The sequence below is a fragment of the Arachis stenosperma genome, chromosome 5 (assembly GCF_014773155.1).
Source record: "Arachis stenosperma cultivar V10309 chromosome 5, arast.V10309.gnm1.PFL2, whole genome shotgun sequence".
Lineage (NCBI taxonomy): Eukaryota > Viridiplantae > Streptophyta > Magnoliopsida > Fabales > Fabaceae > Arachis > Arachis stenosperma.
The window spans coordinates 116,517,826-116,533,684 of NC_080381.1; positions in this window are offsets into that span (position 1 = coordinate 116,517,826).

The following is a 15,859-nucleotide window of genomic DNA, read 5'->3' on the forward strand; positions in this document are numbered from 1 at the left end:
ACGGAGTTCTAGGATTGCATCTGGCATTCTCAGGACCTTATTTATTATACGCGTGGAACCTTTACCATGCTGAGAACCTCCGGTTCTCATCCCATACTGTGTTGTTGTTTTCAAATGCATGTCGAGAGGCTCCTTACTAGGCGTCTGGATCCTGAAGCGGAGTAGTACCTGGGTGCATTTTGGGTTTCTGTTTGTATATATGTATATATGTATTTAGCTTGCTCTCCAAGAAACTTGATTATTTTGTTCCTCATAGAGGTTACAGGAGAGTTAGGGAACTTATTTCTGTATTTTGGGTTTTTGGGATACTTATGTATGTATGTAAATATTCTCTGGCCAGCCTTGGCTTCACAGGATGAGTCAGGAGCTAGTTTCACTATATTCTTGACTCTCTTTTCGCTCTTTCGCTTATTTATATCTCTAACCTTTAGGTTTCTTAGCACGCAAGTAATTCCGTTTCTTGAGCGTTGCGCTTTTTATTTTACGAATTTTGTTTTACTCATTTTTCAAGGCTCCTAGTTTATCATATTTTTTCTACTATTATATGTATACATTTTATTTTTAGAGGTCGTAGCGCCTCGCCACTTCTGTTTTACATCTTAAGTGTAAAGCTCTGTGTGGTAGGGTCTTACAAACTTGATCAGAAAAATAATTTTTTATTAATATATTTTAATTTAATGACATAATAGAAATATATTGATTAAATAAAAGAATAATGTATTGATATGAGTAAGTTTAATAAACTCCAAGATATAATTTACCTATATTTTAGGCTTTTTCAGTTAAATAAAATAAAATATATATTTATTAGATTGTGAGAATCTAAAATTTATTATGCATATATCTTTTACTATAAATTTATATAAATTATTAGAATAAAACTCTATGTAACACCCTACCATACAGAGTCTTATGCTTAAGTCATAATTCAGAGATGGCAAGGTATTACGACCTCTAAAATAAAAATTTAGTACGTATAGTAGTATGAATGATTGATTATAACTAGGAGCCTTTGTAGAAAAAGGGGTAAACAAAAACCGCAACTCAAAAGCGCATCACTCCGATCGATAACGTAACGAACAAGGATAAACCAACACGAGATTATATATATACAAAAGAGTGTCAAAAACAGGAATATCAAGACTCAAGATCCGGCTGCGAAGATAACCGGTCCGAGCATAGCAATATATACATATGATAGAATAATGAAAACCCCAAAGGAAACCCAAAGGGACACAAATACATAAAACCTATTCTCCAAAATCTCCCATAAGAGGAGTCATCACAGTTTGTATTATTTAATGGAGATAAAAGTATCTAAACAAAACATATAAACCAAAACATAGCCCCGAGAACAAAGGATCTTCGCAAATCTAGAAGTCTCCAGCATGCCTCAGCGGGAAACCTCACGTCCTGCATCTGAAAACCACAAAATCCGCATGGGTGAGAACCAGAGGTCCCCAGCATGGTAACAGCTTCCACATATATAATACATAATAATGGAGGAAAGCCAAAGGCAATCCTAGAACTTCCTCCAGATAATATCAAAGCTTATAAACAAGCTAAACCATATAAGGGCATCTGACTAAAGATTCTTCAGTCTAACTAATACTTCCCTTTCCAATTCCTTCAAACCTCCCAACCACCAGCAGGAGTATATTATAGCAAACACAATTATATCAGACAAAGAATATACAAATAGGAGCAGTTAAGACATTTAGACAATTAGCAAGTAATATGCAGTCAAATAGGCAATCTCAAACAATTCACATAGTATGCATATGATGAATGCCTGTCCCTAGTGGCCGATGATATCATCTTGTCGGTTATAGAGCCAACCCGACAAGTCCTGGTCGCTAACCATTGGACTGTCCCTCTGTCGCGCATCCCCAACTCGAGTTATACTCGTTATAAACTTGATCATAAACATGATCCATATCCATCACCCTCACTGGTGAATATTTCGGGGGCGAGCTCATCCGGGTCTTTCACAGTGCCCGGCCACACTTACGACATAGGGTCACTAGAGTATCAAGTCTCAACCTGGAGCACGTGGTGGCTAGCCACTGCTACTACCCAAGGAAACTCGTATCTCCGATAGTGGAAGTGCAAATCACAATTATCAATAATTCAGCATAAACATGCATGAATCCTCATCCATGGATCAACATCCATATCAGCCATCCGGCTCACGGTTCAGTCCAGAACCAGCCAATATTCATAGCATACACAGCTATTCCGGCTCACGGTTAAATCCATAACCAGCCAATATTCATAGCATACACAGCTATTCCGGCTCACGGTTAAATCCATAACCAGCCATTTCATTAACAATTACAGCCTTTCGGCCCATGACATAACAAGCACTTCCACCACCATCCTCCGCATCTCACATAATCATCTTGATCCTCCTTGATCATTCATTTTTCCCTTGCTTCACTCGCAAGTTACCTCATTCACTAGCCCCTTTCTAATAGCTAGGCATGTCATAATGATTTAAGACATAAATGGTGAGATTGGAGGCTTAGAAGTATGAGATTTGGCTTTTAAAACTCAAAAGTCAACTTTGGGATGAAAACAGGGCCACGCGTACGCGCACTCCACGCGCACGCGTGGATGGCCTCAAAAACTCATCGACGCGCAAGCGTCATGCACGCTAACGCGTGGATTACAAATTTGCCAATCGACGCGCACGCATCAACCACGCGTACGCGCGGGTGTTCTCGTGCCCCAGGCACAACACTGGCACGGTTCTGGCATAACTCTCTGGAAAATGGCTTGGCATTGGGTGCAGCAGAATCGGCGCGCCCGCGCACATCACGCGTACGCGTGGATGGCACTTCTCGGAAGATCGGCGCGCACGCGCCAGGTGCGCCCACGCGCAAGGGGTTATTCTGCTAAAAATTTTCTAAGTTAAAAGCTGCAGAATTCACAGATTTACACCCCAATCTTCCAACGGACATAACTTCCTCATTTTAAATCGTTTTTCACCCGTTCTTCGAACGGCATGGACATCCCGGATCCAATTTCATTTCTAAACAGATTTGGTGCAAAACGGAGATCCGTAGTCCAAGTTATGTCCTGTCAAAGTATGCCTAAAAACCATATTTTCATACAACCACAATTTACCAAAATCACTATCTCATCATTTTACCCCACTTCACCCAAGTGGCTTAAACACAAACATATTGACATATCATATACTATTCCTCATGCCAATTTCCAACAACACCAATTCCAATAAATCGTTATTGTACACAATCAACATCATACTCACCATCAACATGGTTCAACCCACAATTCAACCATAACCAATCATCAAGCATATATCACAACATGCATACTCCTCATACATCATACCATTAAGGCATCAATAATCATCATCACATATATGACCACATCATATATCTCAATCATTTAACAACATCAACCATTCAATGCCTATCTTAGGGCCTCTAGCCTAAGTATTTCCTACCACATTACATATTAGATACGGGAAACCGAAACCATACCTTAGCCGACTTTCCCAAGCTCCCCCGGAGCACTTCCAAACCACTTATCCACAAGCTCTCAAGGCCTCAAAACCTCCAAGAACAGATTTTTCACCACCAAACCCTTTTCAAGCTTCTCAAAATCACCAATCAAGCTCCAAAATTCACATATACACAACCTAAGCCACAACCATCATACCCATACACAACATCTCAAAACCCAAACATCATAGAACAACAAAATTACACTAGGGTTGAGAATCTTACCACACCCAAGATCCAAGGAGACAAGATTAACCTTCTCCTTCAAGAGAGTTGGGTCCTATAACATCAAAGAACCCAAAATCTCAACATTTTACCCATGAAACTCGAAAATAAGGGCTGGAATTTCGAACAGAAACTTGTGGCTTACCTCAAGATTAATTGTATGGGTTTTGTAGAGCTCTCCGCGGTGAACGCGTGGCCGCAAACGGAGCGGCAATCGGAGCTCTAGATCAAAAGTTATGGTGGTTTGAAGATCAAGTGAGAGAAAGAACTTGAGAGAGAGTTCTTCCTTCCATGGCCTCCATTTTCAGCATGTGAGTGTGTTTAGTGAGGAGAGAGAATGCTGAAAACTAGGGTTTTGGTCTAGTTATGTTGGGCCAAGGGCCCACTTTGGGTCCGGTTGGCCCGGTTTGGCCCGTTCGATCCAATCTTGGTCCGAATTCTATAAAATTGGTACTGAAATTCTCGTCTCAGTCTCCTCTATCACATTTAGCCATAAAAGTCACATTTTAGGCTTTCTAGAATAAATTCTCATTTATGGGTTAATTAGCCGTTAATTAACCGGGTTTTACATTCTACCCACCTAATTGGGAATTTTGCCCACAAAATTCAAATGCAATTACCTGAGAATAAATGCGGATAATCCGTTCGCATCTCCGACTCAAGTTCCCAAGTGTGTTCCTCAACACCGCCTCGACTCCATGCCACTTTGACTAATGAAACATCTTTTTCACGCAACCGTTTAATACTAGTATCATCAATTCTGACTGGAGCCACTGGAAGCGTCAAATCTTCCCTTAATTGAACCGATTCGGGTTCCAACACATGGCTAGCATCAGGGGTGTACTTCCGAAGCTGCGACACGTGAAACACGTCGTGCAGGTTCGAAAGATGAGGTGGTAGAGCCATCCGATACGCCACCGGTCCAATCCTCTCCAGGATTTGAAATGGACCAATGTATCGAGGATTCAACTTCTTTGCTTTAATCGCCCTACCTACTCCTGTAGTCGGAGTAACCTTAAGGAAAACATGGTCTCCTTCCTCAAATTCTAAGGGCTTTCGCCTTTGATCGGCGTAACTCTTTTGACGACTCTGTGCCGTAAGCATCCTATCACGGATTTTCTTGACTTGTTCAGTAGTCTCAGCTATCATTTCCGGCCCCAACAAGCTTTTCTCTCCAGCTTCATACCAACATAGCGGAGATTGACATTTTCTCCCATACAAGGCCTCATACGGAGCCATTCCGATGCTCGCATGATAACTATTATTGTATGCAAACTCCACCAATGGCATATACCGATCCCAACTCGCCGGTTGGTCCAAAACACAAGCTCTTAACATATCCTCTAGTGTTTGGATTGTCCTCTCAGATTGACCATCTGTTTGAGGATGGTAAGTCGTGCTCAAGCTTAATCGGGTTCCAAAAGCTTTCTGAAATGCACCCCAAAACCTTGAAGTAAAACGAGGATCTCTATCAGAGATTATAGTAGCAGGTACACCATGAAGTCTCACAATCTCCTTTATGTATAACCGTGCTAGCTCCTCAAGGGTGTAAGTCATACGAATGGGCAAAAAGTGAGCTGACTTCGTCAGTCGGTCCACAATCACCCAAATAGCATCAAAACCAGCCCTAGTCCTTGGCAATCCTGACACAAAGTCCATTGCAATACTTTTCCACTTCCATTGTGGAATCTCTAAAGGTTGCAACATACCGGCAGGCTTTTGATGTTCAATCTTTACCTTTTGACAAGTTAAGCACCTTGATACATATTCCGCCACATCATTCTTCATACCCGGCCACCAAAACATTGCCTTTAAATCATGGTACATCTTAGTACTTCCCGGGTGAATGGAGAATCCACTTTTGTGTGCCTCCTTTAAAATATCTTGCCTCAAAGTGCCAACATCCGGCACAATGATTCTACCCTTGAATCTCCATAACCCATCTTTTTCTTCTGACACTCTCCACTGTTTTCCTTGCTCAATGGCCGGTAACACTTTCCATAATGCTTCATCATTTTGATGAGCCTTTAGGAGTTCGGACTTAAAGTCACTTGAGATTTCTAATCGGCTCAAACATAAAGTTCCGGATATTTCTCGAGCACTAATTTTCAGACTCTCGAATCCCTTGAGCAACTTCTCCTCTTGAAGCATCATCCAAGCCGCATATAATGACTTCCGACTCAATGCATCCGCCACTACATTCGCCTTTCCCGGATGGTAATGCAACTCGAAGTCGTAATCCTTCAACAATTCCATCCACCTTCTCTGCCTCATATTAAGCTCTTTCTGATCAAAGAGGTACTTCAAGCTCTTATGATCAGAGAAAACTTGGAACTTAACCCCATAGAGATAATGCCTCCATACCTTCAAGGCAAACACAACCGCAGCGAGTTCCAAATCGTGCGTAGGGTAACTAACTTCATGAGGTCTCAACTGTCGTGAGGCATACGCCACCACATTATGGTGCTGCATCAGCACGCACCCTAGACCCTTCAATGAGGCGTCACAATACACCTCAAAAGGCTCATTCGGCTCGGGTAACACTAACACAGGTGCAGTAGTCAACTTTTTCTTCAATGTCTGAAAGCTCTCCTCGCATTCAGGAGTCCAAACAAACGGAGTGTCTTTTCGGGTTAATTTGGTCATTGGTAACGCTATCTGTGAAAAGCCCTTGATAAACCTTCTGTAATAGCCAGCTAAACCCAGAAAACTCCTTATCTCTGTTACGGTGGTTGGTTGTTTCCAATCCATCACAGCCTCCACCTTAGTTGGATCTACGGCTATTCCCTTCTTACTCACCACATGGCCCAAAAACTTCACCTCACTCTTCCAAAGCTCACACTTAGACAGTTTTGCATAAAGTTTCTTCTCCTTTAGAATCTGCAACACGGTCCTCAAGTGTTCCGCATGCTCTTCTTCAGTCTTGGAATAAATCAGTATGTCATCAATAAAGACAACAACGAATTTATCCAGAAACGGACGGAAGACTCTATTCATGTAATCCATGAATACCGCAGGAGCGTTCGTCAACCCAAAAAACATCACAGTGTACTCGTAATGACCATAACGAGTTCTGAAAGCGGTCTTAGGGATATCCTCACCCCCTCACCCTTATCTGGTGATAACCGGATCGCAAATCAATCTTAGAGAAAACTCCAGCTCCTTGTAACTGATCCATGAGATCATCGATTCTCGGCAATGGGTACTTATTCTTTATTGTAACCTTGTTCAACTGCCTGTAATCCACACAGAGCCGCATACTCCCATCCTTCTTCTTCACCAGTAACACTGGAGCACCCCACGGAGAAACACTTGGTCGTATAAAATTCTTTCCCAACAAATCCTCTAACTGAGACTTTAGCTCGTTCATCTCTAACGGTGACATCCTATAAGGAGCACTTGAGATTGGTCCCGCCCCGGGCACCAACTCAATAGCAAACTCAACCTCTCGGTTAGGTGGAAACTCATCAATATCATCGGGAAACACTTCCGAAAACTCACACACAATCGGGATCTGCTCCAACCTTTGATCATCACCTGAAACGCCCGCGGTTAACAACATGATACCCTGACATTCGATTCCAGAACAGTTCACCATCATTGAATTCAAGTAATAATTATTCACCACGACCGGCCCTTCTGTATCTTCCGGCATAAAGTACACCGACTTTGTAGAACAATCAAGCAGAACATGGTTCTTAGATAACCAGTCCAATCCCAAGATAAGATCAAGACCGATCATTGGCAAGCAGACTAAATTATGGACAAAATCATGCTGCTTGATCCTAAACGAAACTTTCGGGCATCCTAGCCTAGTTACCGTGGCTTCATGAGTAGCATTGTACACTCTTAGATCATAACCTAAAGTTACAATCTTCAACCCTAACTCATGGGCTTTCTCAAATGCAATGAATGAATGTGATGCTCCCGAATCAAATAAAGCATTTAAAGTTTGACCAGCTATTTCACAGTTACCTCGAATGAGTGTCTCAGATCCCTCAGCACCTATAGCTGAAGTGGTGAACACCCGACCAGTCTGTTGTGCCTTCCCAGCACCTTGTTTCTGCCTTTCCGGGCAGCTTGCGATCTTATGCCCTGCTTTTCCACAATTGTAGCACAAGCCCCATCCGGCCTTGCATGGTGCTCCCGGATGGTGACTCCCACACCTAGAACAAGCTTGATCATTCTGAGGCTGCTTCCCAAACTTTTTTCCTTGGGAGTTGTTGTTGTTGGGCCTCCTGAAAGAGCCTCCCCGCTTGAAAGATGGACCTCTAGGTGCAAAGCTCTTCCCTCGGTTCTGTGGGAATGAACCTTTGTGACTTCCTTTCTCAGCGGTTGCCCTTTTCACACACTCTTCAGCAACCCTACACTTGTTCACCAATTCGGAGAAAGTCCTAATCTCCATTGGCCCTACTGAACTGAAGATATCACTCCGGAGTCCTCCTTCATACTTAACACACTTCCATTCCTCATATTCCACCGGAGTCCCTTGGCACATACGAGAGAACCTGAACAGCTCCTCAAACTTGTCAGTATACTCTGATATGGACATAGTACCCTGCTTCAGTTGTAACAATTCAAGTTCCTTAGCCGTCCTAGCAGAAGTTGGAAAGTACTTCTTATAGAACTCTTCTTGAAAGACATTCCAGGTGATATAGTCATCACCCTGCTGCAGAAGACGTCGGATGCCTTGCCACCAATGCGACGCTTCACCGGTGAGCATATAGGTGGCAAACTCGACACGTTGCCCTTCAGGTACCACTTGTGCTTGCAGTGCTCGCTCTATAGCCTGAAACCATGTATCAGCCTCAATCGGGCTAGTAGTTCCCTTGAACTTAGGCGGATTAACCTTCAAAAAGTTTGCCAGTGTCATCGGGCCTTGGACTCCACCTCCATCATTACCATGGTTGTTCATCTGTTGACCAAGAGCCTCAGCAGTGGCTTGCATAGCAGCAGCCATGTTCTCCAACGCAGCCATAAAGTTCACCGGGTTATTAGGGTTATTCTCCGGTGCACGAGCATTCGTACGACCTCTCGCACTACCTCTACCGCGTCCACGAGGCGCCATCTGGTTCCTATGCACACCCAACAATCGATATCAAGTTGATCAGTCTCAATATCGGAAGTCTAGTGCTTCAAAGTCCCAAATGCATGCTCATGAACGTTTATGCCAATTATATCAAGCAGATATACTAATAGCACATAACACACACACAGAGAATGCACAGAAGCATAGTCAGTCCATTCCTCAGGCTCTATAGGAACGAACTGCTCTGATACCATAATGTAACACCCTACCATACAGAGTCTTATGCTTAAGTCATAATTCAGAGATGGCAAGGTATTACGACCTCTAAAATAAAAATTTAGTACGTATAGTAGTATGAATGATTGATTATAACTAGGAGCCTTTGTAGAAAAAGGGGTAAACAAAAACCGCAACTCAAAAGCGCATCACTCCGATCGATAACGTAACGAACAAGGATAAACCAACACGAGATTATATATATACAAAAGAGTGTCAAAAACAGGAATATCAAGACTCAAGATCCGGCTGCGAAGATAACCGGTCCGAGCATAGCAATATATACATATGATAGAATAATGAAAACCCCAAAGGAAACCCAAAAGGACACAAATACATAAAACCTATTCTCCAAAATCTCCCATAAGAGGAGTCATCACAGTTTGTATTATTTAATGGAGATAAAAGTATCTAAACAAAACATATAAACCAAAACATAGCCCCGAGAACAAAGGATATTCGCAAATCTAGAAGTCTCCAGCATGCCTCAGCGGGAAACCTCACGTCCTGCATCTGAAAACCACAAAATCCGCATGGGTGAGAACCAGAGGTCCCCAGCATGGTAACAGCTTCCACATATATAATACATAATAATGGAGGAAAGCCAAAGGCAATCCTAGAACTTCCTCCAGATAATATCAAAGCTTATAAACAAGCTAAACCATATAAGGGCATCTGACTAAAGATTCTTCAGTCTAACTAATACTTCCCTTTCCAATTCCTTCAAACCTCCCAACCACCAGCAGGAGTATATTATAGCAAACACAATTATATCAGACAAAGAATATACAAATAGGAGCAGTTAAGACATTTAGACAATTAGCAAGTAATATGCAGTCAAATAGGCAATCTCAAACAATTCACATAGTATGCATATGATGAATGCCTGTCCCTAGTGGCCGATGATATCATCTTGTCGGTTATAGAGCCAACCCGACAAGTTCTGGTCGCTAACCATTGGACTGTCCCTCTGTCGCGCATCCCCAACTCGAGTTATACTCGTTATAAACTTGATCATAAACATGATCCATATCCATCACCCTCACTGGTGAATATTTCGGGGGCGAGCTCATCCGGGTCTTTCACAGTGCCCGGCCACACTTACGACATAGGGTCACCAGAGTATCAAGTCTCAACCTGGAGCACGTGGTGGCTAGCCACTGCTACTACCCAAGGAAACTCGTATCTCCGATAGTGGAAGTGCAAATCACAATTATCAATAATTCAGCATAAACATGCATGAATCCTCATCCATGGATCAACATCCATATCAGCTATCCGGCTCACGGTTCAGTCCAGAACCAGCCAATATTCATAGCATACACAGCTATTCCGGCTCACGGTTAAATCCATAACCAGCCAATATTCATAGCATACACAGCTATTCCGGCTCACGGTTAAATCCATAACCAGCCAATATTTATAGCATACACAACTATTCCGGCTCACGGTTAAATCCATAACCAGCCATTTCATTAACAATTACAGCCTTTCGGCCCATGGCATAACAAGCACTTCCACCACCATCCTCCGCATCTCACATAATCATCTTGATCCTCCTTGATCATTCATTTTTCCCTTGCTTCACTCGCAAGTTATCTCATTCACTAGCCCCTTTCTAATAGCTAGGCATGTCATAATGATTTAAGACATAAATGGTGAGATTGGAGGCTTAGAAGTATGAGATTTGGCTTTTAAAACTCAAAAGTCAACTTTGGGATGAAAACAGGGCCACGCGTACGCGCACTCCACGCGCACGCGTGGATGGCCTCAAAAACTCATCGACGCGCAAGCGTCATGCACGCTAACGCGTGGATTACAAATTTGCCAATCGACGCGCACGCGTTAACCACGCGTACGCGCGGGTGTTCTCGTGCCCCAGGCACAACATTGGCACGGTTCTGGCATAACTCTCTGGAAAATGGCTTGGCATTGGGTGCAGCACAATCGGCGCGCCCGCGCACATCACGCGTACGCGTGGATGGCACTTCTCGGAAGATCGGCGCGCACGCGCCAGGTGCGCCCACGCGCAAGGGGTTATTCTGCTAAAAATTTTCTAAGTTAAAAGCTGCAGAATTCACAGATTTACACCCCAATCTTCCAACGGACATAACTTCCTCATTTTAAATCGTTTTTCACCCGTTCTTCGAACGGCATGGACATCCCGGATCCAATTTCATTTCTAAACAGATTTGGTACAAAACGGAGATCCGTAGTCCAAGTTATATCCCGTCAAAGTATGCCCAAAAACCATATTTTCATACAACCACAATTTACCAAAATCACTATCTCATCATTTTACCCCACTTCACCCAAGTGGCTTAAACACAAACATATTGACATATCATATACTATTTCTCATGCCAATTTCTAACAACACCAATTCCAATAAATCGTTATTGTACACAATCAACATCATACTCACCATCAACATGGTTCAACCCACAATTCAACCATAACCAATCATCAAGCATATATCACAACATGCATACTCCTCATACATCATACCATTAAGGCATCAATAATCATCATCACATATATGACCACATCATATATCTCAATCATTTAACAACATCAACCATTCAATGCCTATCTTAGGGCCTCTAGCCTAAGTATTTCCTACCACATTACATATTAGATACGGGAAACCGAAACCATACCTTAGCCGACTTTCCCAAGCTCCCCCGGAGCACTTCCAAACCACTTATCCACAAGCTCTCAAGGCCTCAAAACCTCCAAGAACAGATTTTTCACCACCAAACCCTTTTCAAGCTTCTCAAAATCACCAATCAAGCTCCAAAATTCACATATACACAACATAAGCCACAACCATCATACCCATACACAACATCTCAAAACCCAAACATCATAGAACAATAAAATTACACTAGGGTTGAGAATCTTACCACACCCAAGATCCAAGGAGACAAGATTAACCTTCTCCTTCAAGAGAGTTGGGTCCTATAACATCAAAGAACCCAAAATCTCAACATTTTACCCATGAAACTCGAAAATAAGGGCTGGAATTTCGAACAGAAACTTGTGGCTTACCTCAAGATTAATTGTATGGGTTTTGTAGAGCTCTCCGCGGTGAACGCGTGGCCGCAAACGGAGCGGCAATCGGAGCTCTAGATCAAAAGTTATGGTGGTTTGAAGATCAAGTGAGAGAAAGAACTTGAGAGAGAGTTCTTCCCTCCATGGCCTCCATTTTCAGCATGTGAGTGTGTTTAGTGAGGAGAGAGAATGCTAAAAACTAGGGTTTTGGTCTAGTTATGTTGGGCCAAGGGCCCACTTTGGGTCCGGTTGGCCCGGTTTGGCCCGTTCGATCCAATCTTGGTCCGAATTCTATAAAATTGGTACCGAAATTCTCGTCTCAGTCTCCTCTATCACATTTAGCCATAAAAGTCACATTTTAGGCTTTCTAGAATAAATTCTCATTTATGGGTTAATTAGCCGTTAATTAACCGGGTTTTACACTCTACATCTAAGCAAAATACTTAACTAATTTAACCAAGTTGTTATAATAACTTTTCAAATCACGCACTCCTTCTCCTCTTTCTTATCTTTCTTCTTCTTCTTTTTCTTCTTCCAAATTCGCGCAGGTTCTTCTTCTTCCCTTCTTCTTTTCCTCCTTCTTTTTCTCCTCCTCTTTTTTCTTTTTCTTCTTTCAAATTCGCACATGCTTCTTCTTTTTCTTCAACTAGTGTATAACTCACGCTACGCGCGGGCCATTTGATGATTCAAACATGAAATCTGATAATTACTCTTCTCATAATAATCATTTGTCTTATTTCAAACTGATAAAATAATTTAATGTAAGCAACGGATATACCAAAAATTTCTTTATTCTATTAGGAGACATATAATTATTGGATGAAGTCATCACAAAAAAAATATAAAGTAAAGATTACATAATAAAATTTTAAACTAATTTAAGTCAATAATTAAATTCTAATATTTGTTTTGTTTAAATTTTGTGTTTTTTATTTTAAAGCCACAAAATGCACACGTTGATTGTTTTGTTAACAAAAATCATATGGCTGTTACGTGATATCTAACAATTAATTAATTAACATAGAATAATTTAATATTTTATTTTGTTCTTTATTTTTAAATCTTACAAAATAAAATTGATTGGATTACGTGAGCACAAAAAAAAATACTAAAACATTACGATATAACAAATTATATAATTAGAGACCAAATTAAATTAAAAAAAATATTCTCTCCATTAGTAATTAACATTAAATTTAAAAGAAAGACTTTTAAGGTGCACCAACCAATGAGAGAGAAATAGTCATTTAAAGCATATCAATCAATCAGAAGGATCTTTGGTCATCTGGACAGTGGAACCTTGAGAATATCTATTCTCCTCTGAATCAGTCTCTGCAGAGCAACATTAACTCTTATAACCCAGATGTTCAAGCTGGTTCAGAGGTCGGTTGGTGTTGGACTGGTGCGGTTTCAAAGGTTTATGATGCTCATAGTGGTTATTTGTGGTTCAGTAAGAAGATGTTTAGTTGGGAGGATAGGGGTAATTGGCTTTGGCTTTGGCGTCAACATGTTCCGGAAAAGCACAAATTTTTGGCCTGGCTATGTCTTCGGGAGGCTCTTCCTACTGCTGCATTTCGTTTTAGGAGGGGGCATTTCGCACACGGATAGCTGTCCACGATGTTTCTCAGGTCAGGAATCGGTATTACATTGTATTCGGGATTGTCCAAAAGCCCAATTTGTTTGGCAAGCTTTAGGGATCTCCGATCAACCAGTGGATTTGATGAGTTGGTTCTTACATAATAGCAAACAGCGCCCCTTTAGATTCTTTTCTGGTCTCTGGTGAATTTGGCGTTCGAGGAATAACGAGATCTTTCATCCTCACGACCATTGGACCACAGACAAGGTGATTGGTATGGCTTTGTCCTTGGAAAAGGAGCTCCGAAATATTTTTGAGTTGCAACGACTGTCTATCCCCTCAACCATTAGTGGCTCTTGGATTCCCCCCTCAGTGGGTACCTTTAAGATTAATTGTGATGCTAGCTATCCTGGCAGTGGTGCTCGAGTTGGTTTTGCTTGTGTTAGTAGAGATTGGAAGGGAAGGTGGCAACGAGGCTGTCTGGGAACAATTGAGAGTCGTAGCATTTTGCAAGGAGAGTTGTTTGCTATTTGGAGAGGCTTTCTTTTAGCATGGGACTCGGGACAAAGAGACATTATATGTGAGACAGATTGTGTAGAGGCTTTTACTATTGTCAATAATTTACAAGATTGCTCTGGGTTTATTGATCCTTTGGTGTTAAAAATTCGAGATATCATGTCTTGGAAATGGCGTGCTGATCTTCGGTTGATCTTGAGAGATGCAAATACAGTAGCAGACATCATGGCAAAGACCGCAATGAGGACCCTTTCTCCCCAAGTGGAGCTTCTGTTGCCTTGGAAAGAATTTGAGAGAAGTATTTAGCGGGACTGCCTTTCTTAAGCAGTTTCTTGTTTTTTTTTTCTCGTTCTTAGTTTTTGTTTATTTTCTTTTAAGTCACCAAAAAAAAAACGGTATGTTTCTTTCCCAAAAAAGAGTATCAGTAATTTAAATTCTCGGCACCAACAATCATTTTTGCCCCAAAATAAGCTAAACCCGATTTATCTGAACTTGGTGTGCTGCAGCTACTGTTTGGTATCCAGTTCAACAATGAAAAGAGGGGGGCTAAAGTATTAATCAATTATCATAGTAAGTATTTCACATATCAAAAATCTCAGATCTTGGCTAAGTTTAATTGTAATTTGCAATGTGCTCTCCTTATTATCTTAACTAACGCTTGTTTAAATGACAATGTATTTGTTGTGTGATAAGGTGAGTATTAAAGTGCTGATTAACTCCTTGTTGGCGTTGAAAAATTTTCATCCTTTGGACATTACTTCTAAAGTGCCCAGCCTAAAGCTTCATCCAGCATGAACAGACCAAGAAAATGGAGCATCTATATTGAAAGCTCTTTCTGCAGTTATGCTTTCAACCCAAGGTATTCTATTATATGCTTTGTGATTTAGTTTATTGTAGTAGAAAATGTTGTACCATATGGTTATCTATTCTTCATTTTGATATTAGAAAAACTTTTTTGTTTGTTAATTGACGCCTTTGCCTGGGATATTTCTCTCAAACAATTTTGAACTTTAGTTTCAAAAGAACCATACTTTGCAATGAATGGTTACTTCTTTTGGTAATTGCAGAATGCTTTATGATCTGTAAATGATGTGTGATTTATTCATATGCTTATATTGTTTTATATTCTGTCTATAAGAAACAAAGAATATTATGGCATGTATTTATTCTAGAAATGTGTTTCTTCATCTGATTTTAGATATAAATTTAAAACCAATCATGAAGATTGGGTCAAATCCATCAAACCCAAATTAGGCCGTGATGTTTTTGAGCGTGTTTTTGCTGCTATTAATAGTTAATGCTACTCATGATAATATAAAAACCTTGTATAAAGTCCAGACTGAGATGCAAGCTGCATTTCAAAGTCTACTAAAGGTACTATAAAATGTGTATTTATTCTTTATTTATATCCATTGTGCTCTGTAGTTAGTGTTATCAATATTGAAGGTTTTAGTGATGTTAATCTTAATTCTATCATAGGAGACAGAAAATAAAATAATGTAGTAAGTTGTTCTTGTTATTTAATTTTTTGAATAAGTGGCATGACTTGTCATGAAATTTCACGATTTATGCTAAAATTACTTAGAACTCTGATTTTTACAACGAAATGACCAAAAAATTTTGGCAAGTCTACTTTCCATCCCATCCAAT